We start from the raw sequence: 6754 nt of genomic DNA on the forward strand, positions 1-6754 counted from the left end.
AGGGGTCGCGCGGCGGGTATACCCTGCCGTCTTCTTTTTTTCACCGTCACCGGCACACTTCCGGTGACGGTGTCGTGCGAGCTGTTGCGCTTGTCTCGTTTCCTGTAGCGGACGATAATGCGCGCTCTACACGAGAACACGTGATTAGCGGTATAAGTCAGTGCCCCAGCACTGAGGCAAACGCGAGGGGATGAAGGAGCATGATCGCAATGCTGGAACACAGCTAGACAATGACGTATAGTTTCGTTCTCTGCGGGCGTGCAAACGTCGGAAAAAGGAGACGAAATGGAAATTCATATTGCTACAGTGCGAAGTAAAACAAAAGCACCCAGACATTCGGGTTGTATTTTTCATTATTTCTCTAAACTTTAATTAGTCCACTGAAGCAACGTACAGATTCAACAAATAACTGATGCTGCCTTGAATCTAAGTCACGTGTCACTCTGAATGACATCACAGCACAGCCTGTGCTCCTACGCAGCAGCAAAGTTATGGGCATTCATCTGCTTGCTGCTGCGATAACATTATCACACTTGAACTCAGAGGTACGATTTTTGTTGTGTGAGGTTATAGATAGCCAGTAGTCTACTTGTCTGATGTTAAATGCTATGACCCACTGGCAATCCACGATGCACTCAATGAAAACGTTTTTATGCTGTGTGCGGCGTGACTCCAGTGACCCACACGCAAGAATTCTCGCTCTTGTGTTGCCATCTGAGGTTTGAAATTGCAACTAACATATATTTTTATTGCATTGGACACGGGGTGGCTAGTTTGTTTCGGAGAGTCGAGTGACGGCGCATTTCTCAGTTGGGTTTCTTGCAAACTTTCGCCGCAGTTTTTGAAATACGTGCCGTTGGAATAAGTACCTGCATTTTTCTTGCTACTCCCAAACTTTTCAGCGTGTCTAATAGATAGATCCTCATGCCCCTTCCGGATGCAAAAAAAAAAAAAAAAGCACAATGCAGAGGAAACAAACTTAGTTTTGGGCCAGAAGAATGCACCAGCAACTTCGCGATCACCAGCGGATGAGTCAAGTGCTTCAGTGTCAGATGTTCAGCAGTGGACAGACAGTGAAATCAGTGACAACGATAGTGTTTACGAACCATCACAGACCTCAGCCAGCATGTCGAATGGAGAGTCAGACCTGACTGATGATTCTGAGGTGAATGATTCAGGATACGATGCTCTCATTTCCCTCAGCCCATCTCTAGAGAAATGGACACCGGCAACAACCACTTCGCCTAGTGTGACACCGCACTCTAGGCCGCCCACTATCATTCAGTTGCCATCTAGCCGTTATGCCCCATCTTTATGTTCACTGTTTATTACGGATGACATTTGGCAAATGATGGTCAATGAGACAAACAGGTTCACACAACAAGTGTTGAAGTCAACTACTCCTAAATCTAAATCACGGTTGAAAAATTGGACGGAAACCAATGCCCAACAAATTAAAGCCTTTATTCGAATACTGATTTGTATTGGTCTCCTCTGTCTTCCTACTCCCAAATCTAAATCACGGTTGAAAAATTGGACGGAAACCAATGCCCAAGAAATTAAGGCATTTATTCGAATACTGATTTGTATTGGTCTCCTCTGTCTTCCTACTCCCAAATCTAAATCAAAGTTGAAAAATTGGATGGAAACCAATCTCCAACAAATGAAAGCATTTGTTGGAATACCAATTTGTATTAATCTTGTCCATCTTCCTATCTGAGTCACTACTGGGCAAAAAGTAACCTGTATGGTGTTGAACTCATTCGTCAAAATATGAGCCGTGGCCGCCTTTTCCCTACTTTTGAGGTTCCGGCATTTTGCGGACAATTAACTGGTTGCAGAGTTGCAGGATCATGTCTTTAAGATCCATCCTCTGGTAGAGAAATTGAACCAAAATTTTTGCCACTGTGCTTGAGCCGGGAAAGGAGGTTGTGATAGATGAAACAATAGTGCCATGGCGAGGCAGACTTTCGTTCTTACAGAGTCGGGCTGTTCAAGGCATGTACCAAAGACGGTTACAGGCTAAAGGTTGATGTATATGCCGGAAAGTGTGACTGAACAGTTGGCATCGGACATGCCGAAGATGTATGCTTGAAACTCCTGCAAAATTACAAGGAAGTCGTGTGCCCGCTGTACGTAGACAACTTCTACATGAGCTTGCCACTCACTCTTCGCCTTCTAAAGGAAGACACTTTCATTCGTGGCACAGTTCGCTCAGTGAGGAAAGGGCTGCCAAAAGATCTCACTGAAGTAAAGGTTGCAAATGACAGTGCTACCGGACTTCAGTCCAAAAATGGAGTGAAGGCACTGAAGTGGATGGACAAGAGGCCTGTTCTGATACTCACATCTGTCGCCAAATATGAAGCAACTTTGGTGGACAGTGGGAAGAAAACAAGGGACGGCGCACCAATCATGAAACATCAGGCCGGTCTCGATTGCAATGCAGCAAAAAAGGGCGTCGACTATAGTGAACAAATGACGTTATACCACAACTGCCTTAGAAAAGGACTCAAGTGGTACAGAAAGGTAGCTGTTGAGTTGCTCATTGGAAGTGCCATCATAAATGCGTGGAACATTCGTAGCATGCTTGAAGGAAACTCTACGCCAATTACAAAATTTCAAGATGAACTAGCTGGCTCATTCACTGTTCGGCCCTCGTAAAAACAACATCGAAGAAACTCGTGGGAGGAATGTCCACATGCTAAGAAAAACTGGCACGTCGGCACACTCAGTGGCACTGCACTGGCTGCTATGCGGCCAACAGTACCAGCAGTAGCCCAAACACTACGGTGAGAGTGAGAAAAGTGACCACTTTCTGTGGATAATCCCCTGGCAAGCCATTCATCTGTTTGTTGTGCTTTAATTATAAGCACAAGTAACCTGAGAAGCAAGCTAGCTTCAACCGTAAAATGAGTAGGATGAAAACTTCAAAACATGGTTAATGTTCCTACTAAATTTTAGCCTTTCTCTAACCAATAAATATTTCTAACACAGGAACTGACTTCTTGTCTTTTCTAGTTGCAAGCACTTTGTAGTTCAACATGGTTTCTAGCATCTTGAATTCATTGAAGGGCTACAGAATGTATTAAAGAAAGATAAAAAGGCATAATGTTGTGCTGAACGTGATCAAGGCACATGTACAAGAAACTATAGTTATTTGTTCGATGAGGACAGTAATGTGCTTTAGCAAGTTAGAAATTTGTTACGAACTTGCCCACATTCACATCTTAACAGATTTAGCAATGTTTCCACTACGTAGAGAACCTTGATCTACAGTGCTTTTATCACCCTGAAGAAGGTTGGTGTTCCTATTATAAAATGTGTACTTAAAAAGCTCAATCTCTCTGGATTTTATGTTGTTTTACTTGACATAAGCTTACGAGGCTTACAGATTACGTGCTCATATCTCAACCTAAATACCCACTTCCTTTTCAATGATTTTCATTTCTGTAAAAGCTCAGTAAATTTCGTCAGACGAGAAGTGCAAATGCGTTTTTTATTCTTTCATACTTGGTGCTTGCTAGCCTGCTGCGATAGTGAAGTACAGCTTCAAGAGGAGAGCTGACTGAATAGTTTGCTTTTCTGTATGCATGCAGTATTACACTTGAATGCAAGCCTTTTTGAGCTTTGAAAATTTTTTAATGGTCTTGTTCTGTTGGGTTATTAACAGAAAATGTTGAAACCTTACTGTACATAAAATTTATTCTATAGCCTGTTTATTTTTACAATAGTGATTGTTCTACAAGTGATCAACATCAGCTAAACAAGGGAGGCCTCTGCCTGCAGCCAGTGTTTCAACAAGAGGACTAGTTGACAAAGATGAGTTTGTCACAACGTTGGCTCCAGCCCAAAACATTCCTTATTCGACTTGTATTTACATCTTCCTGTGAATCTGTTTGTTGCTCCAACTCCAATACACAAAGATGAGTGGAATGCATAAGCTTACTTGTAGAGCTGCTCAATGAACTGCTGCATAAGTTCAACTCAACTGCAACGTTTTGAACATCAGGACATGTGTAAGTGAAAATTAGTTTGTGATGGCCATGTGGGTCTGTTTTTCTGCCTGAATAATAGGGAGAGGAGAGCAAGATAATTGCTTTGAGAACTTTTAAGCAGAAAAAGCATGGTGGATGAGGAGCAGTGGCCGGGATAAAACATTTCAGGAGTTCAATGTAGTAAGGAAACAGGAGTAATATGATTAACTTTGCAAGAATATGAGACCATTATAACACTAGGGGAAACAGACTGGCCAATCACAATGAATTTTCAAATATTGTAACTGATCTAGAACACCTTGCACGGCTGCTGTAATTAGGAAAAAAAATGTAGCACTGTCTTAAAAAGACAGCTTTTTTGTTTGTTTACTCTGCTATGCCACTGTACACATTATTACTTGGAACAGATAGTCACCATATGTCTGGAGGTTTTAGATCACCTTCTTGGTGTGCTCCCGATATATGAACAGTTCAAAAACATTAACATTGTTGCTTGGTTTATTGCCCAAATAGACCGGCACGTAACGACCGACTAAGGAAGCAGGCGTGTGAATATGCGCACCCTGTATCCAATCAACCCCTACATCAATCAATTTTGTACAATTAGACCTCCATATATTGAACTTTAATGTAACAAACCGTTTCACTTTGCAGAACTTATTTGGGGTGCATATAGAAACCTTCAATTTATTGAATTCTGTTTATCTGCAATTTAAATTTAATGAAATCATATTCTTCTAAAATTTAAATGAGGATATGTGTTGCATTTGAACTGTAAATTCTATGGACGTACAAGCGCTTTTCGGGAGTAAAGCTTCACGATTTCCTTCCCTAGTTTATTCGACTTAAGGACAAATTCTGCAGCAAAGTTATAAAACGACCACAGGCGATAAGCAGCTGAATGCGAGGTATCTGGTACAGACCGACGGCGGAAAACATACAAATCACAACAGCACACATTCAGGCGAGTATGTAAACAGGCGAACTAAGCAGGGAACAAAAACAATACAGCACTGCTTTTATAGGTCCCGAATGATCAGAGTTTTGTCAAAGTTGGTGCAAGCACACATCCGCAAATAAAACTGGCTCCCTCTGTGCATTGCCCAATACTTCAAGAGCTGACGCCTACACGACCACCAGGGGAGGTTATAGCACTTGTTTCTGCTCTGATCATATAGTCATTCTTTCTCTATGGTATAGTGTTCGAATGATGTCGCGACAACGCAAGTACATCAAATAGGGGCGACGACCTTCCACAACTCCAGAACATCACAGTCATAGGCAAAGACCGTTTGCACATGTACTAACCAGCCAAACAAGCTAACCACGGCAGCGAAGACCACTTAAATCGAAGATACAACGCAGAAACACGTCGAAAAGGTTTCACCATAGAGAAAGGTTACAACACCCTGTTTCACAGACGCTCACAAGAAATGTCCAAAGCATGTACACTCGCTCACAAAATATTGCGGGGCGCGCGAGCGCGTGGTGAAACAACCCTCCTCCCCCGCTAGCGGCGCACCCCTGGTGTCGAGACCGACGCCTGCGCGCATGCGCGTCCCTCCGATAATGCAAGCGTGCATGCTTCCGCGCTTCCTCCTTGCGCGCCGGCACGGAGGAAGGAAACTAAGGAGAGGCCCTACCCCCTCCGCGCGCTAGGAGAAAAGTGTGGCGGAAATGACGTATAGGTTCTCATTTCTTTTGCTGCTTTTTTATTTTTTTTGCTGCATGGCCACGCCTTTTGGGCCACAATGGCGGCGTTGTTCGGATTTTTTGAGCGCGCACACGTGTTGCTCTGGTAGGTTTCGTGCCGTGGCAAAGGCGCTGTGTGGGCGGGTTTGCGTTAGTCACCGTGTCTTGTTGCGCTGTGTTACCTGCACCGTGCTCTGCCGGATGTTGCGCGAGCGCGCGCGCTCCGCGTGCGAAACCACGCGCAGCGCGGCGTGGTTTCGCGAAAGATGTAAACAAGAGAGGAGGGTGGCACAAAAGGCGGAGCATCGCCATGAGCAACGCCAACTTCCGGCTTCACTTTTGCTTCACAAAGAGTGACGTCAGGGCCTCTCCTTAGTTTCCTTCCTCCGTGCGCGCCGGCGATATACGAGTGTAGCCGCGAGGTTCCACTCTTGCGATTGGCGCTGTGGCGCCTTCGACGAGCACGTGAAGCACTGGCCCGCGCCACTTTTTCGTCAAGTCACGAGCGCGTGTGCAACCATCCTGCCGCGAAGGCAACAAGTCTTTTTTTTTTTTTTTTTGCTGCGCTGCGCCTTTTCGCGGCCAATCTTCGTTGGTTCTTTAGTTTAGCGAACGGGTCCGTTCTTCCACAACAGAGCGTGGTAGAAAAGACGCTCTAGGAAGGAGACAGACAATACGAAAACGAACTTTTTATTTCGTTATATAAACAAGCAAAAAAATTGATGCTGTAGAAAGGGAGGCGGACGAAAAGGTGGGATGGCGTGGAGGGAGAGCGTGCTTTAGACACGGTAACAGTCTGGTTTAAAAGAACACCGAAATTATATTGTGGATGGATGGCCGAGCAGCGTAACCTATAATTACGTTCGTGTTCCGAACACGAGGCAACGGGCTTAATCATGGCAGCAGCCGCCACATATCAATAGGGGAAAATTAAGAAGACACCCGTAAGCTTAAGAAACCCCGGGCCGTAAAAAATAATTTCGTAGCCAGTCGTTGCGGCTTCCTTTACAGTGCCCTGTAGTTTTCAAAAGTTAAACCCCACGCTCTTCACCAGCCCGCAGCGTTTG

General features: G+C 44.5%; 1 long non-coding RNA gene across 1 annotated transcript; it reads left to right on the plus strand.

Moving 5' to 3' along the window:
* The first annotated feature begins 243 nt into the window (after positions 1-243).
* LOC129382230 (uncharacterized) lies at positions 244-5437 on the plus strand. Its single transcript, XR_008610326.2, has 2 exons — positions 244-545; positions 3732-5437. It is a non-coding gene; the product is annotated as an uncharacterized lncRNA (long non-coding RNA).
* The last annotated feature ends 1317 nt before the right edge of the window (positions 5438-6754 follow it).

Source organism: Dermacentor andersoni, chromosome 6 (genome assembly GCF_023375885.2).
Source record: "Dermacentor andersoni chromosome 6, qqDerAnde1_hic_scaffold, whole genome shotgun sequence".
Taxonomy (NCBI): Eukaryota; Metazoa; Arthropoda; class Arachnida; order Ixodida; family Ixodidae; genus Dermacentor; species Dermacentor andersoni.